This window comes from Eucalyptus grandis, chromosome 5, assembly GCF_016545825.1.
Source record: "Eucalyptus grandis isolate ANBG69807.140 chromosome 5, ASM1654582v1, whole genome shotgun sequence".
Taxonomy (NCBI): Eukaryota; Viridiplantae; Streptophyta; class Magnoliopsida; order Myrtales; family Myrtaceae; genus Eucalyptus; species Eucalyptus grandis.
Genome location: NC_052616.1, coordinates 53,878,248 through 53,906,028, shown reverse-complemented (window position 1 = coordinate 53,906,028; position 27,781 = coordinate 53,878,248). Strand labels below are relative to the sequence as shown.

Genomic DNA, 27,781 nt, shown 5'->3' with positions numbered 1-27,781 from the left:
ACAAGTTGGCGACTAATATGGGAAAGGCAATTGACAAAGACTGGAAATCCGATAGAAAAGGGGCAGCCATGTAGAAATAGAGATATAGCCAAATTGCAACCGTTTACAAGTTGAGGCCTAGGATCTTGGGAATAGTTAGAATTTGGAATTTGAATGATAACAGCTTTTAACGTCACACTTTGTACAATGCTATATAAGGCCGAGAAGAGTTAATTATAAATGATCCGCAAGTAATCACACTTATCAATTTTTTCTGCAAATTATTTATCTATTCTTTACCCGCAATTCTTTATTTTGTCCAGTTCACTTAGTTCTGTTAGCATTTGAAATTCATCTTATAATAATTTTTTTCATGTTTGTGTCACCACATAACCCAATTCATTCGACACATCAAAGATCCAACCTATGATGAAAGGCCTTGTATTGACAACCACTTCCGGCAAAACAAGTAGACATCGTCGCACCTGGGATTCGCACCCAAGATGGAGAGGATCCATTTTTACGATTTGGCGGAGCCAATGCAGTACCTGTTCATCAAGATCGTCAAGCTGCGAGGTCTTGCTCACAACGGAAGCTCCTATGTGAAGATCTACGTGTCGACTCATTATGTCCGTTCAAAGGCGGCGATTCACCGGCTCGGTGAGCCGACTGACACGCCGGAGTGGCACCAATTCTTGGCCTTCAGCCACAACAAGCTGAGTCAGGCTAGCTTCAAGCTGGAGGTCTTCGTCTGGGACTCGCTATCGAAGGCCTTCCTTGGCGACGTCTGCTTTGACCTCTCCAATTTTTATTTTTATTTTTGGTCAGTCTTACTCTATTCCTACTCTACACTCACTTTTAGACTTTTGACCTACCTCTTACAGAGCATGGGAGTCGAAACACACTCTTGAAACTTATGCGTCCCTACCCCATCCCCTAAGAAGGTGTGGATTTGAACCCATCACCTCCCACTTCCATGTTGAAAGGGTGGTCATTGGGGCGCAAATCCACAGTGGTTGACCTCTCCAATTGAGTGGTGAATAGACGAGAGGCACATGGCAGCCAAGTGGCTTGCGCTTGAGTGTGGTGTCGAGGAAGGTAGGTCTGACCGTGGCAGATTCACTGGCACACACGGGCGCCAATCTCCTTTCTTGATTTTCCCTTACATTGTTTCCTTCTTTGAATTCTCCATTTTATTTTTAGTCGAACTTCTAAGTCCCCTCTCGCCAAATCTGCTCACTATCCTTCTCTTGCCAAAGATCGCACGTATTCAGCCCTTGTTTCCTCTTGTCGTGTCTTTCCTTGGCCGAGAATATGATCTCTTGACTTCAAAATTTTGCAATTTTGATTACTCATGCGCAGCACAGGCAATTTTCATCCATATGAGGTATTCAATGGGCTTGAATTTCATGCTTTCGTGGACTCAGTCTTATTCTCTACCTTACGGGCCTCATTGAGCTCAGAATCATTTACCACCTATCATCGGCCCAACGCAATTAATGAAACTAAATAATAAATGCTCCTAAAACTAAACACTATGCAAATTAATTCTAAGGGATTAAAAGCTATCTCTAATTTTCTATGTAATGAATAATTGGGTAGCCAAAACTTAAGTGTCAACACAGGTGCAATGCAAGAAATCGACATCAGAGAACAAATCGAAACCTTGCTTACCGAGGATGTTGGAAGGTGGGATCCACAATAGGTAAAACGGGAAGTGCATCACTCAAATGAGATGTGGAAAAAAGTATGCCCTTGTATTTCTTATCCCCAACATTGGAATCAACATTGAATTCATGCCTATACAGATTGTGTTCTTATGCTTCTCCATATGTTATACTTCTCAATTGTTTTCATCGCGATTCATAGTTTTTAACATTACAAAGCATCTTAAACTTGTTACCAAATGTACAAATTGCAAGCTCTGTTGGATTTGAAATGATGCATTCGAAAGAAAATATCGAAGAGTCAAGATTGACGGAGTTTGATGGCTTGTGTTCAACAGACGGATCCTCTCCATCCTGGACACGAATCTCAGGTACAATGCAAAAATTCAAAGCTCGGAGAGCGAGTCATAACCTTAATTACATAGGATGCTAGAAGGTGGGATCCACAATGGGTAAAATTGGGAAGTGCATCACTCAAATGAGGAGAAAATATTGGGTGGGTTTAACTCTCCACGTAGGCCAAATGTATCACCATACAAAAATCGACACCTGGCAAATTTGGGCCCACCTGTCAGCTCCCACTTCTCCGTTAACTCTCCGTCTCCTCCCCTCCGTTTCCGCCCACACCTCTCTTTCCCTCTTCTCTCTTACTTCTCTTTTTTCGAGAAATTTTCCCTTGTTAGTCTGACACACGCAAGGAAAAGACCAGAAAAGCAGAGAGAGAGAGAGAGAGAGAGAGAGAGAGAGGGGGTGGGAAAGAAGCGAGGAAGTCTTCTTCTTCGGTCATCTTCGACCGAGTATCCCCCCCACTCCCGACGCCGCTGTTTCCCACCGCCTCGGTGAGCTGCTCTTGACGCCGTTGTTTTTCCCGGCACGCCACCGCCGCCGCTGCCCCGAGCGCCGCGGCACCCTTGCTCGCCACTACGGACGTGACCCAACGTTTGCAACTTGTCACTGCCTTCCCTCTTGCAGTCAATCCGCCTCCCTCGACATTCTTGCCGTTCTGTCACCAGCGTCGCTAATTCTGTTCCACCATTGACGACGCTGCTGTTGTTCCGCCACCAACGATGCCAACGACGACCAGGTCGCTGTCTCGATTGTCCGAGCAGCTGCCCAAGACGTCTTCTGCCCCGGCCCGCGACCCTCTATCTCCCTTTTTTCTCTCTACTTCTCTTTTCTGCAACTGCCACCATCGTCACCGACTCTCCTCCTTCCGTAATAGACTCGCTCCAAGCGCCGCCGCCGGACTCGTCATCTTCCTTAAGCAAGACGATTGTCAAGGCAGTGGCGGCCACTGTGGCCAGCTTGCTGGTTGTCGCGGCGATCGGACTCAGAGACGAACACAGAGTTGGAATCGCCGTCCCCGTCGGATTCCGATGCCTTGGAGGAATCCTCCTGGCGGCAGCGGCACCGGTGACGGAAGGAGTGGAGCAGTTCTAGGAGGGAGAAGCATAGGAGGAGAGAGAGGAGCGGCGGCGGTAGCAGTAGGAAGAAGGAGAGAGGACGCGTGGATAGAGAGAAGGAGCGGAGGAGGTCGGGGAAGGATGAGAAGAGGAGTGGCAGGAGGAGCGCTCGCGATGGATCTTCTGGTGGTTCCAATTCGGAGATGGAGAGAGTTCGCATTGATTCGGAATTAGTTCTGAAGCGGCCATGAGCCGACTCGAGCTCGAGCCATGGCAGACGCAAGAAAAATGGAGAGAGTTCGCGTTGATCCGGCATCGGTTCTGAAGTGGCCATGAGCTGACTCGAGCTCGAGCCATGGCAGACGCAAGAAAAAAGAAAAGAGAAGTGGAGAGAGAAGAGGGGGAGAAACGGAGGGGAGGAGAGAGAGTAAATGGGAGAGAGACGGAGTTAAATGGAGAGAGTGGACGCTGACAGGTGAGCCCAAAATTTGCCACATGTCAACTTTTGTATGGTGATACATTTGGCCTACGTGGAGGGTTAAACCCACCCAATATTTTCTCCTCAAATGAGACGTGGAAAAAGCATGCCCTTATATTTCTTATCCCCAGCAGCGGAATCGTCATTGAATTAAATGGTTTTTTTTTTTTTTTTTGGTTCGTGGGTGTGTGTGGACCGATTTAATGGTTTCTGTCGGCGGGCAGATGCATCAGGATCTTTCGTAAGTAAGCGTTGAATTCCAACCCCCTCCCCCACCCCAAGTTTTCCATCTGATTTTGTCAAGAAGCATTAATTAGAAATATCAAAGGACCCAATAAATGAGTTTTAATGACAAATATTTTTAGGGCAAAAGCCATAAAATATCTCAAACTTTACCAATTGTAATACCTTTATCTCAAATCATTTTTTGTAACACTAAACTTATATCTACGTGACATATTTATAAAAAAATTGTCCAATATAACACATTTACCTTTAACTTTTCTCTTTTAATGCCAAAAACCTAAACTTATATCCATGCAACACATTAATCCCTAAAATTTAGTGTCATAGAAATTTTTTGAGATTTTTGATGTTCCAAAAGAAAAATTTATACTAAATGCATCACATAAGTATAAGTTTAATGTATTTGGTGTTATAGAAAAAAATTTGGGATAAATGCATCCCATGTGGCAAAGTTTGTGGTTTTTTCTATCACAAAAAAAAAAATGAGATAAATATATTACAATTGACAAAATTTGAAATTTTTGGTGACTTTTCCCCCTATTTTTAGATTCTTATTTGCTTAGGACCTAAGCAAGTCCTTAAAAGACTTTCTTTTATCGGAGGCAACCCCAAACGTAAAATGGGGTAATATCAAAACCGCCGGGGATTAGTAAACCATTGGTAAGTCCTCCCTGGGCTCGGATTCCCGCGATGCCTTTCCAGATGAAATAGGCCGGCGTGGTACAGGAAAATGAAGAGCAGCTGATTTACCAGCCTTTTATCATATGAAAGACAAATATCGGGTGGTTCAAAGAGCCTACTCAAAAGGAAGTTGGGTGTAGTTTTCCACGGCCGAACAAGCTGTCGGCCACTCCTTGCGTAATCAAGTCAAGGAACAAAAGTTAATGCTGGATGAACGCATCGACAAGTTTGGGGTAAATGAAGAATCTTGTGAAGTTTTAAAAAGCCCCAGAAAAGAAAAAAGAAAACTAATCGGCTACAACAGCCAAAGCAAGAACAAAGCACCACCATCTCAACTCAAGCATCCACGAAGAGAGATCAATGCACAGACGACAGACTATTTATCCCATTGAAAGCCCCACACAGTGAGGAACACATCGGCCCTGATTTCACGTAAACACCAAGAATCCACATCGGCCCTGATTTCACATAAACACCAAGAATCCACCGCGAAGACGGAGCTCTCGGTGAATGGTAGACTCCTTCTGGATGTTGTAGTCCGCCAGTGTGTGGCCGCTGGTCTAGGGAAATGCCTTCCTTGTCCCAGATCTTAGCCTTGTCATTGTCGATTGGGAAATTTTTTTAATAATTTTTTTATTTTTTCGAATTTTTATTATCTTTTTTGTTTCCTTTTTGTTTCCTTTTTCATTTTCTTTTCTCTCTTCTTCTTCCCTGGACCTTCCTTGCAGTGGTCAGCAAGCAAGCGCCATGAAGCCCTCACTGGCCGCCGGCGACAGTCGGGCCTCACCCAACCTTGCCCAAGGCTATGGGCGAGGCAACTTCGCCTAGATCAAGGCGAGGCCAGCCTCGCCCTGGCCTTGCCGAGGGCCGCAAGCAAAGGCAGCCTTGCCCACGGCTAGTGAGGCCATGGCGGCTTCACCTAGGCCTTGGGATGGTTGTTTTGGTGATGATCACCACTATGCTCGCTACCATACGTGATCATCTACACTCCTCTTGTTGGGAAGCATCGCGATCTCTCAGGAATTTAGTGAAGACATCAACATTTTGTCCTCATTTGAATAATTTACTACTAAATTTTCATACTAAAACCGATTAGTGTTATAACCTTTTTCCATTAAAAAAAATTCACTATGAGCATGTTTTGTTAACGTAATTTCCTCATTATCTGAAAGACAAACTTCAGGTGGAATCCACAAATGCTCCTATACTAGCCTATACTAGAATTGGTTTGCCAAGGAAAGATTGTCATTTCTGTTTCTCATTACCATGGAGAAAAACACTTGTATCAACCATTGTGTGCATGGACCCCCCTCTCCTTTTCCCAAAACTTGGACACTAATTAACACTCATCGCGGGTGGGTCGGGACCATCATCGTCGTCATTGGTGCACGAATATTCTTTATCAAATGATGTCTTCCTCCATTCTTGATTGGAGGGAAACTTCCTCGAACAAAATGTTTTGTCTAATGGAATATCATCCATTTATTTATTTTTAGTTTATCTTCTTTACAATATCCAACTTGTGACTCAGCAATCTGATGACCTTTCTGTACTCCCATCTTGACTGCCAAGAATCATTGATATTGACCTCTTCTAATCTTATCCATAATCACTAGTCCATCTATTAGCTGTTCTTTTTTTCCTTGTATCCACCCACCATTAGTCAGTAATTTTAGTTAAAATCGGTGCTTGTGATTGTCTTTAAAATATAAAAATCCCATCCAATATCTTTTTTAATAGGACAATGAAGGTCACTTAATTAGGTAGTTAAACTCGAGTCGTGAAATAACTCACTAAGTTCATGAGCCAAGTAAGATTCAAGTTGAGTGGATAGTCAAAAAACACGAACTTGTTTGTATTCGGGGTGCGAGGAATCGACCGCACATAAGACAGATCACTAAATCGATGCTGTTAGTATTATCCGATATCTTGTATTACTGTTTCTACCTCACATTGCATAGTGCACCAGCAATCAAAACGTGAAGCATTGGTGGAGGGAAATCATGTTATTAATTAGGTGCGCATAAGATTTGCCCTGGTCAATCATGTCACGCTCCATATGTACTAAATCGTAGGTGTACATGACGTATGAGAAATGGAAAACGTCGCCGCCATGACCCACGAGGGACAAATGGGGAGGATGAGAAAAGTAAGGATGAAAAGGGAGCCACATGAGATGGAGACTAAGAATAGGAAAAGCCGAACCGTCAGTTAAAAATAAAGCACGATCATTATGAAGATTACGATTGGGTGTCACTTAATCTGGGGATCAAAGCATCGCTTTCTCTTTTCTTAGCCTAGAGAAGGGGCATGGGTGGCTGTGGCCTCTCTTTCATCTCATGTCACTCTTGAGAATGCATGGGACGAGGCAAAGGATAGTCCCTATGAGTAAAATATTAACTAAAAAATGGACTGAATTTGTATCAATGTGAAATGGTTTAAGACTGAGTTTATCTAATTGAAAAGTTGAGAACTGAATTAGTACAAATATAATAAGTTTAAGAATTTTTTGATACTTTCCCCTACGAAAAAAGCATGCCCTTGTATACGTTATCCCCAACGTTGAAATTAGCTAGCTTCCTTGGGGAAAAAAAATCGTGAACTAAGCACTGGATTCCACCCCCTTTTTTTTCCTCTCCTTTGTGCAAGAAATGAGAAAATGAAGTCGTTCAGTGTATCTTGGGCCATAAAGAAGCTCCATGGGCTGCCAGACTATTATGGATGATTGCAGAGTCCTCTTGGCCCAGTAGCGAGGTGTCAATCTGATCCACGAGCCTAAAGAAGCCAATCGAGTGACTGATTGAGCTGCAAAAGCCGACAGGGTAGGAGAGCTTCCACCGAACTAGATTACTAGCCCTCTCCATTCTTTATGGTTGATTTTATGTTTAGATATTGAAACTCGGTGTCCAATTTTGGTTTGTAATGGAGCTATATTATTCTGACAAAAAAAAGAATGAAAAAAAAAAAATCGTAAAGTAAGCATTGGATTCCATCCCTTCTCTTCTCCTTTGTGCAAGAAATGAGAAAATAAACGAGCGGCCCCACCTGCTCAAAAGCAAATATGACTCGAATATCTTTTCGAGATTCGCCACTCAAACCCCAGCATGTATTGAGACTTTTTGTCCTCTTCAACGTTGCCTTGCTTCTCGTGCCGCTTGTCCCTCGACGCTTGCCCTGGTGGCCCCTCAATGCTCAATTGCTTGCCTCTATCGTCGCTCAACGTCCGCATTGCTCGATGCTTGCCATTCGCCTTTCTTCGCTGGCCTCGCTTGTTACTGAGTAAATCATAAGGAAATAAAGCCTTAACTAGAAACCCTTTTCATTTGCTGGCTACTCGCTTTGCGGTTTACCTTTGTTCACTTGCCTCATGACTTGCCATGATCTCGCGTCTCATCCCTATTGATGGATATATAATTTGAAATAATAGATTTTTCTTATTAAGAAATATAATAAATGAAATAAAAAAAATTATCGATTGATCTTGGTTGACTCTGGAATTGGATCATACTCATAGAGTTGGTCCGATCCTTGATCCCAAAATTAATGATCAATACTATGCGGGTTAGTTCCTAGATTAGGTGTTGGACCGGCCAAACTCGAATCATGATCATTCCTACGTGGCATCCTAGGAATGTCGGCCGCGCCGCTGCTGGTGACCAGCCGCATACTAGAATACTAGAAGAGGAGAAAGAAGAGAGGAAGAAAAGAAAAAGAAAAAAAGGAAACAAGTGTGCTTGCTAATCAAGTCTTTGAAATTTATAAAGTATAGACTTTTGAGTACGCAAAAGTCTTGGGTCAATAAGTTTTGAGTGGAGCGAAGAAATTTCCAAGTGGAGAGCGCCTTTCCTGCCGAAAAGAAAATTAAAAAGCCCAGCGAAAAAACAAATTGGTGGCCTTAGCCAAAGGAAGAAGCAAGCACCAACCTCAACACATCACTTCATATCACTTTCCACATATAATTCAAATTAGATGTGGAAAAAGCTCGCCTTATATTTATATTTGTCTATTCTTGTTTACTAGGTAGCCTTTATGACAAGAAAAACAAAGATCTTGTGGTGCTTTCCACGCCAAAAGCTCGTCGGGTGCAGCAAATTCACCATTCCATGGTATGATCAAGTCAATGAACAACAGGTAATACTGCGCAAGACATTCAAGCGGATCAAGCAAGAAGACAAATGAAGAACATTGTGAAGTTTTAAGAAGCCCAGGGAAAAAGCTAATCGCTGCAACAGCCAAAGGAAGAAGAAGCACCACCGTCTCAACGCAAGCACCCACGAAGAGAGACCAATGCGCAGACGATAGATAGAATAGACTATTTTATTCCATTGAAACTAGGATTTATTCACAAGCCATACACGATCAGGAACCCATCGGCCCTGATTTCACATAAACACTTTCAGAGAAATTCATTCATAACAACCCTCGTCCGTAGAGACACCAACTTTTAAGCAGACACATCCACTTAGAATCCACCACGAAGACGGAGCACGAGGTGAAGGGTCGACTCCTTCTGGATGTTGTAGTCCGCCAGGGTGTGGCCGCTGGTCTGGGGGAATGCCTTCCTTGTCCTGGATCTTAGCCTTGACGTTGTCGATCGTGTCGGAGCTCTCGACCTCCAGAGTGATGGTCTTGCCGGTGAGGGTCTCGACAAAGATCTGCATGCCTCCCCTGAGCCTCAGGACGATGTGTAGGGTCGACTCCTTTTGGATGTTGTAGTCGGCAAGGGTGCGGCCGTCCTCGAGCTGCTTTCCAGCGAAGATCAGATGCTGCTAGTCTGGTGGGATCCTTCCTTGTCCTGGATCTTGGACTTGAAGTTGTCAATGCTGTCGGAGCTCTCCACCTCGAGGGTGATCGTCTTGCCGGTCAAGGTCTTGACGAAGATCTGCATGCCTCCGCGGTGAGACGGAGGACGAGGTGGAGGGTCGACTCCTTCTGGATGTTGTAGTCGGCTAGCGTACGGCCATCCTCGAGCTGCTTGCCGGTGAAGATGAGAAGTTGCTGGTCCGGAGGGATGCCCTCCTTGTTCTGGATCTTGGCCTTCACGTTGTCGATGGTGTCGGAGCTCTCGACCTCGAGGTTAATGGTCTCGCCGGTGAGGCTTAAGGAAGATCTGCATGCCTCCCCGGAGCCTGAGCACAAGGTGGAGGGTGGACTCCTTCTGGATGTTGTAATCGGCAAGGGTGCTGCTGTCCTGGAACTGCTTGCCGGCGAAGATCAGGCGCTGCTGGTCCGGCGGGATGCCTTCCTTGTCCTGGATCATGGCCTTGACGTTGTTGATGGTGTCGTAGCTTCCCGGTGAGAGTCTCGACGGAGATCTGAATCTGCAAAGCCAACAAAACACGAATTTGAGCCTTCCTTTCAACCGTCGGAACCGAGAAATCAAGAAAACGCGAAGAACAAGACACGAGAACCCAGATTCAAGATCAACAGATCGGAAGAAACCCCTATCCACATCGTGAAGAACAGAAAGATCACAGATCGATAAGGCTACCTTGAGAGAATTCGCTAGGGCTTTGGCTGGGAATCGATCGAGAAAGAGGCGACATCCTAGAGAGAGAGAGAGAGAGAGAGAGAGAGAGAGAAAATCTGTCGGAATTACAGTTCGAAAAAATACTGTCTTCTTCTTATATGGTGGATGGTAGAGAGAGAAAGAGAGAATTACAGTTTGGTAAAATACTGTCTTCTTCTTATATACGGTGGGTAAAATAATATATATGGTGGAAACCCAATGGGAGACCGAAACGTAGCGATCAGACGTGGCTTCACCAGTCCAATCCGCCCTTGGTGCCGCGGAAAGCGACAAAAGAAAGGTAAAGGGCGACTAAAGTCAATTAATTTCGGTAAAAAAGAATAAATTAACTATTTTTTTTTTCAGGAAATTAATTACTTAACTTTATTGATATTTCCAGGATTCCCAGTTGAGGTAGGGCCACCGTCAGCCGACATCTACCAGCAAAGAAAACCCAATGGGTTATCGACACGCGCCATCATGAGGTGTCTCGCACCATTGAAGGCGACAAAAGAAAGGTACAGAATGACTTAGATCAATTAATTCCGGCAAATAAATAAATTAATTACTTTTTTTGGTCAATTAATTACTTAACTTTATTAATATTTTCAAGATTGCCAGTTGAGGTAGGGCCACCGTCAATCGACACCATCCAGCAAAAGAAACCCAATGGAAAATCGACACGCGGCGATCATGACGCGGCCTGCACTGGTCCAATACGGCAATTTTTGGTGCCACGGAGCGACAAAAGAAAGGTAAAGGGGCAACTAAGTGGATGTCCACTAGTAATTATTGGTCGATTTACTTACAGCACTCAGTTTCGGTAATCAAATTTTGTTTGGTTACTGAGGGATCATGAACAATGCGCTGCCTGACCTACCTCTTGTTTGTCCTGAACAAACGGGTGTAGAGCTAACTAATGTACTCATCTGGCTAATATCGTCTGAGGTCCACGATAGGAAAAAGGTTACACCATGTCCAGTTTTAATTCCTGCTACTGTTCAATTTAATTCTGTTTGCAACGATTGCCTGATTTTATTTGGATTAAGTTATTACTGGGAAGTGTTGACAAAGATTAATGCCTAATAAATTGGCGGAGTTCAGCGAACGCTTGAGATTCATTTTGATTGGAGTGTGGTAGTTGCTGAAGGAATATAAAGTGAGGTTGACATGATTCTAAATTGTTGAGTCTTCAGATATGAGGTATAAAATCAACTATAGACTTTGGCTAATGCTCAACAAGGTGGCAGGAACTTTGTAGGTCTGATGGAAAACCAAAGGAATGGAGATCCTTTTTGTGACAACCAAAGCTTCGTGTGGGATTTAAGTCAAAAGCGGAAAGACGTTTTTATGTTTTCCTCCCCCTCTTCAATATCCACTATCTTTCACTGGCGTGCAATTTCTTGCTGATCAAATTGATTATTAGGGAAAATGATGTGTGTAGCAAATGGCAGATTAGTTGATCAAATATGTTGTGTATTAAAAGAGTTCTCATTACGGGTATTTGTTACTGATTTGTCGTCAGACCATGCACCTTGGCCATTTGACTAGTTGCCCAGAAGCTGGAACTTCTTGGTGGAAAACTTCCCTTTTGGAAGATGACCTCACATGGAAGTGCTCCGAGAACTATTCATCAATCAAACTTTGCTGCAACTTCAACCTTACCTCTTGGTAAGGGGAAGTGATGATGTTAAGTTTCAAGTATCGAGTTTGACTCTCACGTTCTACAAAGAGATAGAGCGAAAGTTTGAAAGTGAGATGAGAGTTAGAGTAGAATAGACAAAAATAAAAAATTATCTCGATTAGTCTTTTTTGTGTGTGCTAACGCTTACTCTTGCTGAGCCTTTGGTCCAATATTACTATGCATATGCAGATATTGTTCATACTCAGTGAAAGCCCAAATCTAGATGTACTAGGAGTAGAACTAGCAACTACGGCCTTGCAAGCTTTTGCTTTTACGGAAGTACTTCGAGCTTCTGTTGGTGTATTTTCTGCAAATTTGTTTTGTCATTAATTCTCCTAGTCTTACTCTTTTGCTTCCTAGAAGTAAGGCATTGTAGTTTCCTATATCCTCTTCTCTCCAATTTCATCTGAGTTGTTTATGCAAGATGCATTATAAATTGAACTTTGCTATTGCTTTTACCCGCAAGAGTAGAATAGATTTATCCAAATCAGCACTAGTTTATTTGTCATGAGATGGACAATAGAAGTATTCTCTTTGATTCATCAATTAATCGTATTGGAATTAGGCGCCTATCTTTTTACTGTTGACCATCTTTGGGGGTGGGGACGTTTAGTTTTAGGTGTGAATTCGATTGTCACACTTTGTAATGAAGTAGGATAAAAGTTCGAGAGTAAATTGAGAATTAGAGTAGTACCAAAAAATAAAATGCTTACCACATTGAATTCATGTATAGGCACACTGCGATATATAATTGGTATTCTTTTAGCAGAATTTGTTTTGTCATTAATTCTTCTAGTCTTACTCTTTTGCTTCCTAGAAGTAAGGGATCGTAGTTTTCCTGTATATTCTAATCTCCAATTTCATCTAAGTTATAAGTGCAACATGCATTATATATTAAACTTTACAGCTGCATTTATCCGCAAGAGTAGAATAGATTTATTTGAACCAGCACTAGTTTATTTGGGTAATTTTATGAGATGGACAATTGGGGGATTCTCTTTGATTGATCAATTAATTTTGACCAACTTGGGGGTAGGGATGTTCAATTTTAGGTGTGGGTTTGACTTCCACGCTTTGCAAAGAAGTAGGGTAAAAGTTTGAGAAACAATTGAGAGTTAGAATAATATAGATAGAAAAAAAAATGTTTACCATGTTGAATTCATGTATAGGCACACTATGATATATAAATGACATTCTTTTAGCAGAATTTGTTTTGTCATTAATTCTCTTAATCTTACTCTTTTGCTTCCTAGAATTAAGGCATCGTAGTTTTCCCATATATATTCTCCTCTCCAATTTCAGCTGAGTTATTTATGCAACGTGCATTATAAATTGAACTTTACTGCTGCATTTATCCGCAAGAGTATAATAGATTTATCTGAACCAGCACTATTTTATTCGGGTAATCTCATGAGATGGACAATTGGAGGATTCTCTTTGATTGATGAATTAATTTTGACTATCTTTCTTCGAAGACTTGCAACTTGTGGCTTCAGCCAATGGTGGAGCTCTTCCCTATCCTTTATATCTAATTCTTCAAGTTTTAAGAATTAATGATGACAAGGTTAATTACTTTTAGAGCCTGTCCTGTCAGTTGATAGGATCATTTGCTGCAAGTTAAACTTGAATTTGTGGCTGCATTATGGTAAACAAAGGCAGATCTCTAGATCACTTGTCACAAATGAGGAGTCCTATTTGACTTGGAATGTCAAGGGAAAACTGTTCAAACCATCTTAAAGAAGAGAAGAACGATAATCAAATATGCTTGGTGATCAAGCAGTTATGTTTTACGACAAAACATTTGTTTTGACTTTCGAATGCACGCATAATGTTAGAGAGGTGTTTATATTGATTTAATTATACGGTCTTTTGAGGCTATGTCATGACGATGATGAATACTCATCTTATCCTTTTCTTTATTTGCAAACAGTTGCTAAAGGGCTAATGAAGTATCAACCTGACATTATTATTAATGTACATCCACTTACGCAACATGTTCCGCTTCGTATTCTAAGGGCAAAGGTTCTCCCAAAGAAGATCGTTTTTTACCACGGCACCAGTCCAATACGACAACTCTTTAGTTGGTATTATGTGTCTCATCTCTCTCTCTCTCTTTCCAAGCCCTAGCGAATTCTCTCAAGGTCGGCTTCTCGATCTCTGATCTTTCCGCCGTTCATTGTTCATTGTGAATGGGTTTTTCCCGATCTGTTGATCTTGAATCTGGTTCTCGTTTCTTGTTCTTGGTATATTCTTGATTTCTTAGTTCCCACGGTCGAAAGGAAGGCTCAAATTCGTGTTTTGTTGGCTTTGCAGATGCAGATCTTCGTCAAGACCTTCACTGGGCAGCTCCGAAACCATCGACAACGTCAAGACCAAGATCCAGGACAAGCAAGGCATCCCGCCGGATCAGCAGCGTCTGATCTTTGCCGGCAAGCAGCTCGAGGATGGCTGCACCCTTGCCGATTACAACATGCAGGAGGAGTCCACACTCCACCTTGTGCTTAGGCTCTGCGGAGGCATGCAGATCTTCGTCAAGACCCTCACTGGCAAGACCACTACCCTCGAGGTCGAGAGCTCCGAAACCATCGACAACGTGAAGGCCAAGATCCAGGATAAGGAGGGCATCCCTCCGGACCAGCAATGTCTCATCTTCCCCGGCAAGCAGCTCGAGGATAGCCGTACACTAGCCGACTACAACATACAGAAGGTGTCGACCCTCCGCCTCATCCTCCGTCTCTCCGTAAAGGCATGCAGATGTTTGTCAAGACCTTGACCGGCCAGACGATCATCCTTGAGGTGGAGAGCTCCGACAGCATTGACAACGTCAATGCCAAGATCCAGGACAAGGAAGGGATCCCACCAGACCAGTAGCATCTCATCTTCGCTGGAATGCAGCTGGAGGATAGCCGCACCCTCGCTGACTACAACATCCAGGAGGAGTCGTCCCTCCACCTCGTGCTGAGGCTCAGGGGAGACATGCAGATCTTTGTCAAGACCCTCACCGGCAAGACCATCACTCTGGAGGTTGAGAGCTCCGACACGATCAACAACGTCAAGGCTAAGATCCAGGACAAGGAAGGCGTTCCCCAAGACCAGCGGCTGCACCCTGGCGGACTACAACATCTAGAAGGAGTCGACCCTTCACCTCGTGCTCCGTCTTCATGGTGGATTCTAAGTGGTTGTGTCCGCTTGAAACTTGGTGTCTTTATAAACGAGGGTTTTTATGAATGAATTTCTTTGAAAGTGTTTGTGTAAAATCAGGGCCGATGGGTTCCTGATCGTGTGGGGCTTGTGAATAAATCCTAGTTTCAATGGAATAAATAGTCTATTATCCTATCTATCGTCTGTGCATTGGTCTCTCTTCGTGGATGCTTGTGTTGAGATAGTGGTGCTTTCTTCTTCCTTCGGCTGTTGCAGCGATTAGCTTTTTCGCTGGGCTTCTTAAACTTCACAAGGTTCTTCATTTCTCTTCTTGCTCGATTGCTTGAATGTCTTGCTCAGCATTAACTTTGTTCATTGACTTGATTATCCCATGGAATGGTGAATTTGCTGCAACCGACGACCCTTTGGCCATGGAAAAATACACCAAACTTCCTTCTGAGTCGGGTCTCTGAAGCCACAACCGATCTTTGGTTTTCATATGATGAACGCTCCGGACCAAACAAGAACATAAATACGTGTTCTCAAATGTAACGAGGTGCATATGTGCTGGAAGGTGGTTCTGAGCATAATATTAGTTTTGGTTATATATATATTCGGGGGGAAAAAAGATAAGGTAAAATTCTAAAACTCTACGCTCGTTGAACTGGCCTTCACTAATATTGGCTGAGAAAATACTAGCTCTTTTTTTTTTAATATTCTTTTTGTCAAAATTATTATTTCTTTTTATGCTAGAATTGTATATGGCTCTGCTGGCCGAAATTAGAGACCAGTTTTTTTTTTTTTTTGGTCGGAGAGACCAATTCACATGCCAATATAGACAAATATTCGGCTTGGGTGGTGAAATAGAGCTAGTGTTAAATGAAGGAAACTAGCGGCATTATATTTAATTTAAATGCCTTGAATTACTCTATTAAGAAGTCTTGAATGTAAGACATATTATTTTATAAAGATTTGTATGATCCCATCGATAGTGATGGGGCTAAAAGAGAAGGAAGATAAAAGAATGGGAGTGCATGAATCGGAAAATCGTTGGCTTTATTTGATAATGGATTAATGATAATGGATTTTTTTTTAATGTGCTCATAAAACAAATGCTGAAACATTGTGAAGGAAATTACAAAATCTCTATGAGAGAAAACAAAATAAAGCATTTTTAGTCAAAAGGGGAAAATTTGTAAAAATTATCAAAAAGTCCTAAACCTATTACAAATTTTCCAAATTAGTCATAATTTTTCTTTTTGCCAATTCAGTTATAAACTTTTTTTTTTTGCCAATTCAGTCATAAATCTTTTGTAATTGTGCTAATTTAGTTCATCCGGTCAATTTTGGCTTGTTGGTGTTGACGTGGACGCCGACTGTTGCTCGGCGAACGATTTTTTAATGATATTTTAATTTATTTTTTCAATTTTTTTGTTAATTTATTCTATTATTTTTCCTCTCTCTCTCTCTCTCTCTCTCTCTCTCTCTCTCTCTCTCTCTCTCTCTCTATCTTTTTTTCCTCCTCTCTCCTTCTTCCTCTTACGTCGGCGATCAGCCAAAGGGGGAGGGCCGATCATTGGTTTGATGTGGTCAGCTAGTGATGAGCTTGCCTCGCCATTGTTGGGTAAGGGTAAGCTCAACCTTGCCGTCACTAGGCGAGGCCGACCTTGCCCAGATCTAGCGAGGGTTCTCCTCGCCATTTTTAGGTGAGGCGAGCCCTCATTGGATTGGGCAAGGGCTTGCCTTGCCAGTGGTTGGTCGAGCTCTCTAAGTGAGGTCAAGCTCGCCAATCCATTGGTGAGGGCTTACCTTGCTAGTGGTTGGTCGAGCTTGCCCTTGCCCATCGATGGCAAGGCAAGCTCGCCATTGCCTGGCCGCATTAGTCTAATGATTGGCCCTCCCATATGGTCGGTTGCCAAAGCAAGAAAAAGAAGGAGGAAGGAGGAAAAAAAAGAGAAAATAAAAAAATAATGAAAACTTGAAAAAATAAAAATATTATTAAAAAAATTGTTTGCTAGTGCCGGCCGGTGTTGACGTTGGTGCTCGCTAGCCAAATTTGGCCAGATGGACTAAATCGACATAATTGCAAAATGTTTAGGACTAAATTGACCAAAAAAAAAAAAAGAGAAGAAAGAAAAGGTTTATGACTGATTTGGAAAAATTGTAATGAGTTTAGGATTTTTGGTAATTTTTCCTACTTAAAAGACTTGTAAATTTGTGGTACAAGGAAGGGAGCAATATGTCAGAGCATTTGAGTATATTTCAATATGTCGTGAACTAGTTGACAAATTCGGAAATTGATTTTGGAGATGAGTTGTGAGTATGTTTATTGGTTGGTACTTTTACGAATAGTTGGGATACATTGGGCATGGTAATAAATAACTTGGATGCACTGAAACTTGAATTGATATAATTGCGGCAAGATGGGACATGATGCTAGAAAATGCAAGTTTACAAAGAGATTTTAATCCCAAGATAGAAACGGAGAAGGAAAGAAAGAAGGGAAGCAAATTACAATGATAGTTGCATCCGATGATGATGTTGTATTCATCTAACGATGCTTGTGCGAACCTTAATATCAAGACTCTAGCTGATTTATTAATCCTGCAGACTCATTTCATGATGGACATTTATCAAAGGTTCAATGGTGGTGGCTAAGGGCAAAAAGACTTTCACTCAAGACCATGCAAACTAAGTTGATGAAAGAGGAGATAAATGCAATGGAGGACTCTTTAATTGAACTATGACATATGAGACTTAGTCATCTTAGTGAAAAGGGGCTTGAAACTCTCACTACAAAGAACATTCTACCTTTGAAAGAGAAAGAAAGAAATGTGCTCACTGCTTACTAAGTAAGTAACATAGATTTGCATTTCAAATTTCCTCTTTGTTATAGCTTGTAGTATCACCTAAAAATGGGTGAATAGGTGATTTTACAATTAACATAAAAAAGTCAAGACAAGAATTGTCGACTCAAGTGAAATTTGCATTTGTATATGATTTTCACAAAAACACAAAATTCTGAATTTGAATGTTAACGGTGATGTGATGATATTCACTAGTGTACCAAAGTCTATGAAAAATAGCAAACAAGAGGTTAAAGATAGAGGAGATTGCACAAAAAGTTTATAATGGTTTGTTTTTAAAGTAAGTCTATCTTCACTCTCGAGTAAAATCAATCATTTAAGTGCCATTATTGGCAAATTATCCTATGTGGGTTTTTCTTTTCTATTTTTTTTTTAATTTTAAAAAATTTTGATTTATTTTTTGATTTATTTTTGTTTATTTTTGTTTATTTTTTTTGTTTTGTTTTTATATCCTTGTTGGCTATGAACCTCCCTTAGACCCGACGGCTGCCTTGCCCTTGGTAGCAAAGGCCCTAGGTGAGGCTATCGCGGCCTCATCGGCCGGGGAGGTTGCAATGACCCTTGTTGAGGCTTGGTGGCCGCACGTGAGGTTGCCTCACTTAGATTTGGTGAGGGCCTTTACGACCTCAGCTGCCACCGATGAGGTTGTGATGGCGTTTTCCTAGGGCCTTCATAGCCACATTGGGCAAGGTAGCCTTGCTCGTGACCACCCAAACTTGGCGAGGGCCTTTGTGACCTCACCCATCGTTAGTGAGGCGGCCGTTGCCCAACTGGGAATAAAAGGAAAAGAATAAATAAAGATAAAAATTCAAACAAAACAAAAAAATTATAAAAAAATTTAAAAATTGTCTACGCCAATGCTGGTGTAACCACATAGGGTGATTGGCATCCCCATTAGATTTTTCGATAAGGCAAATCAGTGATGACACTCATATGATTGATTTTTTAAATTTGTGATACTCAAGGGAGTGGAAAGAAAGAAGTTATGGCATTTAAGTGAGCTCCATACGAAAGTTATAGCACTTGCATTATTCTTATTCCAACTAAATTAACACAATTGAAAGGTTTGGAACTTAATTGACAAGTTGTCAAAATGTTTAAGACTAAATTGGTAAAATTGAAAAGTCTAAGATTAAATTAGCTGATGTACGATAGAATCGGGATTTTCTGGATAATTTTCCCTATAATAAACGCTTATCCAAATAGGAACATAAATATTCTTAACTGTAAGAAGGAGCATATGCGATGTAGAGAGGAAGAGGAAGCCAAGCTTTACTGAGTAAGCAACAGGAGTGGTTCCCAGTCTCTCGTTCCTCCACATTCTAGTAAAAGGGAAAAAGAATGTAGCCTCGCAATCTTACTTATCAATTCAAGGTCAAGAACGTAGCTCCATTTTCTGGGATGACCTTGGATTGAATCCACATTACCGGTGCTTCTCGTCTACCTCGCGTACAAGGGATCACTTCATCTTCGGAAATCATTTGATTTGCATATAAACTATGCTGATTGAGGAAAGACAACTTAGCAATGAAGCTGCTCTATGCACCTTCTGTCACGCCCCGAACCCCGAGCGCGCGCACATCCCACTACGGTCGATCAAATATGCAACATCCTAGGATACGTTGCCGACCCATTCATTTTATTATGTATGCGGAAGCGAAACAAATCCCCTGACAACATTTAACTTGAGATAGAAAAGCAGGCAATCGATTGCAATACCAAACACTCATTTATAAACACATATGTTTAAATACAACACTGGACTGTCTACAAAATAGACCAGCTCGACAAAATGGGAACTATCCTAAAACCAACTAGCAGGACACGTTCACCGATCCTTTAGTTTCTACCTTTCCAGACTTAAGGCTTCGAGTCCTCCACGACTGCCATCTAGGGACCTGAAATTTTGGCCCACAATGGGGTGAGACATTGTCTTAGTAAGTTCAACCCCCTAAACCCCTATTAGAAAGAAAATACACCCTGGGTCGCCTAGCCACATCACACAGAAGACTTACCTCGTCTTAATTCCCTCCTGCAAATTAGCACAATTTGTATCACACAATCTCAGGTAGTAATAATAATTCAAACAATTGGAACGCCATCACTTTCATATAAATCACAATTGCACTTAGCACGCATTCCAATTATTATTCACTGCCACACAAGGGCATAGCCTACTCGTAGTTCGGCTATCTACTGACATTAATGCTAGGCATCGCCTCCCCCCTTGGAGCGTGGCTTCGTCACTACGTCGACGGCATTCCCGAAGGAGCATAGGTCCAGTCGGCCTAGCCTGTGACATCCCGATTTTTCCAATTCTATTTTCAATAAATAAAGACAGGCATTTCGTTGGCATGCATATAGTTCATTTCCTTGAGTCAGCCACTCATGTGAAAAATAGTCTATCGGGTGAAGCCGTTAAGAGTTTCTAATGCATCAGACTCGAGAATTTGACCAAGAAGTGACCTTTCGACCGAGCTAATCTACAAGGGTCATTACGGCACAATTAAAAATTGATTAGAGACCGGAGATAGGTCGACTCGACAGAGGCATGTGATCAGGTGTGGGTGATTCATCAGATCGCACAATTCTTGTCGATTGACACTAGACAAACTTTTCTGTTGATTGGGTACCCTATGTCCGTATTTGAAACCTTGAGATTACCCCGACAACCGAAAGTCGCCAATGTATCAAAGATGTACAATGTGGCTTGAATTGATCAACCACAGGTCAAATGCATGAAAATTTCTAAAGGCTACCCGGTAGGTTGGGCTGCGCTAGTATCGTGCCAAAGTGAAATTAACCGTGGAATTGAGATCGAATTCAGAAATTAGAAGTTTGGGTGTGTCACAAATCATTTTAGGAATATTAACTCATCTTCGGGAGATTTTTCATGCAAGCCAAGTTTTTCAGTAAAATAATCAGAGAATGGCTAAATTGGCTCGAGAAATTAGTAGGCCCGCCTTTGATCGCGCTTTTGGGACTTAAGTTGGTTCTACGAACAAGTGAAGATGTGAATTGAAGTGTGGTGACATTGGATTAATTTTATGGACTTCAATTAGACTCAATTGGAAGAGAATTGAATATAATTGAAGAATTTAATGTACGAGAATTTAGGCCTCGGTGGAAAAAGAAATTGAACCTATTGGAGAAAGGTTGTGGAAGGTTTGGGACAGTGGAGTATGAAACCATGTGATGTCATGGTGGTTGGGCCATATTGAAGGAGAGCTTGACAAGTGGCAAGTGCTAATTGGTCCTCAAAAAGTGAGGAGGTCCCACCACTTTCTTCAACCTTGAGAAGAGAGAGAAAAGGGGGAAGAGGATGCGCGACCGGCTAGGCCAGCCCGACGCCGCCCCTTCGCCGCCGCTCGGCCGTCGGCAACCGCTCATCGTCGCCGTCGCCCCGCGTCTCTCGCGCCCGCTTGCCGGTCAGCTCGCCTCTCCGCTCCGCCTTAGCCCGTTTCCCAGCAGATTCCCCGAGATCTCGTGCGGCCGGCGAAGGACCCAGCCGAGCTCAATGCCGCACGCCCGTTGCCGGAGCTTGCCGCCGCGCGTGTCGTCACGCACCCGTGCGTCGCCCCACGCGCGCCTCGCTTGGACCGTCGCCTCTCTCTTCGCTCCGCCTGCTTCACCCAGCCTGCGCTAGCCCACGCCGCCGTCGCCCTCCATCGCCCGAGCCGGCCGCCGCCGTGGGCCACCACCAAGCTGCAGCCGTCGCTTCTCCGCTGTCCCCCGCGTCTAAACCGCCGCGGAGCAGCCTCTGTCTAGCCGCATCCAGCAACTGCAAAAATGGGTTTCTCAGCCCCTTCTTCGCCCCGTTTTGGCCGGCTTCCCGAGCCCGGATGCTCGGCCCACCTTGAGAAAAGTCAATCCCCTTGACGTCCTTGTTGTTTTGGTTCGATTGGCTCGCTAATCGGGTGAGTTTAGCCCACTAAATCTTGATTAGACGGTTAATGATGCCCTAAGTGTGCTTAGTCTAAGTTAAGTAAGCTTAGGTGGTTAGTTTAGTTTATTTAATTGTGATTTAGACTAAGATGTTTGTTTAATTTAAAGCATGTTTAATTAAAGGCTAAGAGAGTTTATTTAATAATAAACCTTGATGGGACATAATAGGATTTTAATTTTGAATTATTTGATTATTTCGAAATTCTGGAAATTATAATATTATATTATATTCCGAAATTATTAAAATATTATTATTTAAAAAAAACGGAAAAATTATTTTTGACCCCGGTTGCTCAGAATTTCGTGCCGATCACTGCTGTGCGTGTAGAATTTGAAATTGATGATTGGTTGTGGCGAATCGAATGTGATTGCGATATATAGGGACTCTTTATAAAATGCTAAGTGTGGAAATTGATGGGCGATTGGCCGTGATATGCCTCCTATTAGAGGTCGCACCCAGTGGGGCCATGATATGCCACCTATTAGAGGTCGCGCCCAGTGAGGCCGTGATATGCCACCTGATAAAGGTCGCACCCAACCGGGCCGTAATTTGCCACCTTTTAAAGGTTGTGCCGAGTGGGGCCGTGATGCCACTAATTCTAATTTTGCCGAGTGGGGCCGTGATTGAGAGCAATGATTGATTTGCTAGAATGACATGTAATCGGCTGAGTCGATTGATCGTTGAGACGATCCAAGTGGTTGAATTGTTTCGATGACGTGATTGTGCTGCAGTCGTTTGGTTATTATAATTGCATGTGGTTGAATTATATAAACTGTGCTAACCTGCAGATGAAGACTAATGCGAGGTAAGTCTTCTGTGTGATGTGGCTAGGCCACCCGAGGCGTATTTTCTTTCTAATAGGGGTTTAGGGGGTTGAATTTGCTGAGACATTGTCTCATCCTAGTTTAGGGATTACAATTTCAGGTCCCTGGTGGACGGAGCGGCTAGATAGCTTTGGTTGGCCTTGAGGAGTTGTAGAGGCGAAGTCATAAGGATTGGAGAATGTGTCCGACTTGTTGGTCATAGGACAGTTCATTTTTGAGAGCTGGTCTTTTGTAGACTTTTCGCCGTAGACCTCTGTTTGTAATTCTGTTGAATTATGAAAGTGTTATGTTGTGGTTTTGCTTTTTGTTTTTCTATCCCGTATTTCATTGTCAGGGGTTTTATAATACGTTTCGTTTGCGCAATAATAAATGAATGGGGTCGGCGACATTACTTGGGAATGTCGCATTTGCATGACCATGGTGGGATGTTGGCGCGCTCGAGGTTCGGGGCGTGACATAGCCTTTACTGCGACCTGCATTCGTTGTAAGGGGCATCCCATATAGGGGCAAAAGTCCAGCTCAATAGCTCAGGACGATTCCTCTTAATTATCACACAGTCAAATCATACTTGGCCTCATGACACTTTGCTTTTCACTCAATGCTTCCACTTAAAATAGTGATTCCGGCCATTTTTCTTCATATTAAAAATATTTCAGAAATTACTCACGTGTGTGGGGGGGCAGGCTAATTTCGAACTAGAAAGCCAATATCTCACTTTTTCAAACCCCACTATTTAATATAATCATTAAAATCCAATTTTTGCATCAAAACTCGACACTTGAGTTTTTATGAATAAAATCCCTATTTACCACAATCAACACTCAATTTGCCACATCCATTCATCAAATTCAAATTCTAAATGCATAGTGAGTGATCGACACAAAATTCGAGCAATTGAGGTCATAAATAATTTTTTTGAAAATTTTTAAATTTTTAAAAAAAATAATTTTCGAAATATAATAAATTATTAAAATTTCTAGAATTTCGAAACATTTAAATAAATAAAAAATAAAAACTAATATGTCACATTAAGGCTTATATTAAAATAAACTTACTTAGCTTTAAACTAAACACACTTTAACTTAATTAAACACCATAATCTAATCCTCAACCAAATAAACTAATCTAACCACCTAAACTTACTTAACTTAGACTAAGTACACTTAGGACATCATTAACCGTCTAATCAAGATTTAGTGAGCTAAACTCACCGGATTAGCGAGCCGAGCGGACCAAAATAACGGGGATGCTAAGGGGAACAACTTTCCTCAAAGCGGGCCAAGCATTCGGGGTCGGGAAGCCGGGCAAAACGGGCCAAAACTGGGCTGGGATACCTATTTTCGCTTGCTGCTGGTTGAGGCTGACGGAGGGGGAGGCGGGCGGCTGGTTAGGCAGAGGAGGACCAGCGGAAGGTAGTGTTGGAGAAATCTTCTTGAAGTGTTTTGAAGTTGACAAAAGTTTTATCGGTCCAGTCGAAGGCTTGCGGACTACGCTATTTAAAGTCGAAGACCTCAGGATAGCGGACTCAAGACTCAAAGTCATCCTCATTGTGAGTCTCTAATCTGTTGAAGAAAGGTTATCCAACTGGATGTTTCGTTAATGATTTAACCTTATCAACCTGGAGAAGATCTCGTGGTGGAGAAGACATAACGGAGTCCTTTGATTGATCGAAGATTGACTCGATAATTGAAGATCCGGTGATTGCCTAAATATTATTGGAAGGTTCTGCTTATGGAAATCAAGATCCTGATTGTATGGGCGAACATGATTGATGGGCTATCAACACGCTCCTTTAATAGCTTGAACAATCTTCCTAATTGATTCCGTCCAACGGGTAGATTGGAGGAATTCCTTTGGTAAGTGCCAACGGGTATGATGGCATAAAGGAAGACGGTCTTAGTTGTTCAAGGTGTGCGCGATAGAAGAATTCCAAAGTCTGAAGCTCCTTTTTGTTTAGACAATTCCTTTGAGCGAATACTTGTATACAAAAGAGAGTCTATATTTGTGAGAAATCTTGAGGAGGTGTGGTAGAACATCTACACTTTGTGGAATCAAGGCAAAGCGTGTCTTGTAACTTCTCTTTTGTTCATAGTGGAATCCAGCCAATAGGCTGTCGGTGAAAAAAAAAGTGGACGTAGGCTTAATATAAGCCGAACCACTATAAACCGCGTGTTCAATTTTCTCTTCTCTCAGTCTTACTTTGATTATCGTTTCCTTCAACTGTCTAGTATTGTGCAATTGTTGAAGAAAAATCTTTTATATACCTATTCACCCCCCTCTAGGTACTCATACTAGCAATATCAATTGGTATCGAGCCCTGTGTACTTACTTTATTTGAAGTGTTTTACTTCGTAGTAAAAGATCCATGGGTAGTATGCTAGCACTAGGGCTGATGGAAGGGCAAAGCAATACCAGACCACCCTACTTTGATGGAAAGGATTACAACATCCGGAAGAACAAGATGAAAGCTTTCCTACGATCAAAGGATCCTCGGAATGGGACGTTGTAGAAAAAGGAATTACTCTTACTACGCATCGAGTCTCGAAAGAGGAAAAGAAAGCGATGAGACCGGCGGAATGACTCGGGAAGAAATAATCAAGAGACAAGCACTCGATGCAAAAGCAATTTACTCCTTATCGTGCTTTGTCACCAACTGAATATAATAGAATATCTTTTTGTGTTACAAAGAAAAGAAGTTTGGGACAGATTGCATATCACCTATGAAGGAACAGATCGAGTGAAGGAAACAAGAATCAACATTCTTCTCGGTCAATACGAAGCCTTGAGAATGAAACCGGAGAATCTATATCGACATGTTTAGTCGTTTTTACGAGATATTGTGAATGGTCTTGAAAATCAAGGTCAACCAACTTCCTGATCCCATGAAGGTAAACAAGCTACTGCGTGGACTCTCCAGGATTGGAATCACATAAAGACTTCGATAAGAGAGACGCAAAGAATTATGCCACTATCTGTCGACGAGCTAATTGGAACTCTTCAGTCTTATGAAGTGGAACCGATCAATGAAGATGAAGATCCAAAAGGTAATAAATCCATTGCATTAAAATCAAATGATGATTATGATGATACAGATTCTGAAGATGATATGGACGATGAGGAGCTTGCTCTAATGATAAGAAGATTGAAAACCGAATAGAAAAGGAAGAAGGTTCAACTCAAAGAAACAAAGCTTTCAAAAGACAGCGGACCAAGTCATTGATGATGAGGAACCAAACAAAGACGTAGTCCGCTTTGAATAAAGAAAAGGGATACATCAGATCAATTGTCCTCTTCAAGAAGAAGAGAGGAAAAGCTGAAAAATTTCGAAAAGCTCTCAAAGCCGAAACTGGAGTGATACGAGTGTGAAGAAAGTGATAATGAATATGCCAATCTATGTCGATGGCACAATCAGACTCGAGCCGGTGAGTGAATTTGAGGCAAGTAATTTTAAAATTCCTGTCAAAGTTTCTAAATACATTGATGAACTATATTTTAGTCTTAAGACTTCTCTCAAAAGAATTTCCGAACTGAAAAAGGAAAACTCAGCTCTAAAACAAAAGGAAAATGTTTTAGTAGAAAGAGTTAAAAGTCTAGACTTTGTTTCCACTCTTAAAGAAAATGTAGATAATCTTTTAAAAGAAAATGCTCTTTTAAAAAACAGACTTATCAAATATTTCAAAGAAATTTTCAATAGGGTCTGAAAAACTTGAGAAAATTCTTTCAGCTCAAAGACCTTACTTCAATAAGTTCGGTCTAGGTATGTCAGCGAGAAACAATTCCCTTGATTGATTTTCCTAAAGTAAAAGAAAGAATTAAGAAAAGACTCTCGAGAGAGGTTTACAAAAATCACTTCAAGAAAGTTTTTGTAAAATCGTAGGTAGAAATGCTCTCGAGATGTTCAAAATGCAATAATCCGGATCACTTTGAAAAAGAGTGTCCTATGGTTTGGAAACATGTTAAGAAAATATGGGCTAATCGCTTATGTTACTAACACCAAAGGACCCAAGAAAGTTTGGGTACCAAAGAAAGCTTGAGACTCTTTTTTAAATGCAGGTCATTGTCAAGAAAAAGGTAAAGTGGTATCTTGACAGTGGATGCTCGAGACACATGACAGGAGACTCAAATTGTTTTATAAAGCTTGCTCAAGTAAATGGTGGAAAAGTTTCATTTGGAGGAAACATCAAATGAAGTATTGTGGGATTTGGAACTGTGAAAATTGGAAATCTCACAATAAGTAATGTTTCCTTAGTGGAAGGACTCAATTACAATCTTCTCAGCATTAGTCAATTGTGTGATCTTGGATTCAAGATCTTCTTTCAAGAAGGAATATGTTCGGAATCGGTAAAGACTCTACTCGAGTCTTTCATGGGTCGTAGACATGGAAACATCTATCTTCTGGATGTAAAACCAAATGAATCGCAATGTTTTATCTCAATTCAAGACAAAGCAAGCTTATGGCACAGAAAGCTTGGTCATGTCAACATGAAGCAATTAGCCAAAATCTCATCAAAGCAGCTTGTTCGAGGACTACCCAAATTACCTTATCAAAAGATTGATCCATGCACTCCATGTATTCTGGGAAAGCAGGTAAGAAATTCATTTAAGCCAATAAATCATGTCTCTACTAATCATGTACTACGGTTGCTGCATATGGATCTCTTTGGACCAACCAGAAACACAGTATTGGAGGTAAGAAATATTGCCTAGTAATTGTGGACGATTACTCCCGTTTTACTTGGGTATATTTCCTTGCAAGTAAGTCCGAAACCTTCTCGTATTTTGAAAAGTTTGCTAAAAAGGTTCAAAATGAAAAAGGATGTGTTATCTCAAGTATAAGAACAGATCATGGAGGTGAATTTGAAAATCAAGATTTTACAAAATTTTGTCATGAATCGGCTTTAATCATGTGTTCTCCTCTCCATATATTCCTCAAAGCAAAATGGAGTTGTGGAAAGAAAGAACAGATCTCTTCAAGAAATGGCTAGAACTCTTTTAATTGAAAGCAAGATTTGTTCACGATTTTGGGCTGAAGTTTGTTTCAACAGCATGCTATATCATCAATAGAGTCTTCTTAAGACCTATTCTAGAGAAAACCCCTTATGAGTTGTTCAAAGATAAGAAGCCTATTGTTTCATACTTTCATGTATTCGGTTGCAAATGTTTTATATTGAAAAATGCAAAAGATCGAGTTGGTAAGTTTGAAGAAAGATCGGATGAAGGTATCTTCCTTGGATATTCTACATCAAGCAAAGCCTTCAGAGTCTATAACAAGAAGAGCCGGCCTGTGGAGGAGTCAATGAATGTCAAATTTCAAGACTCAACGCAAGATGAATCAAGTCGGACTCATCAAGAAGAG

The 27,781-nt window shown here is 41.6% G+C and overlaps 3 pseudogenes; 1 reads left to right on the top strand and 2 right to left on the bottom strand.

The window, feature by feature from the left end:
• LOC120293124 overlaps positions 1-14,834 on the top strand; it is a 173,605-nt pseudogene extending 158,771 nt beyond the window's left edge.
• Positions 1-27,781, bottom strand: part of LOC120293121 — a 90,867-nt pseudogene that overhangs the window by 37,553 nt on the left and 25,533 nt on the right.
• Positions 8,754-10,022, bottom strand: LOC104447450 (annotated as a pseudogene).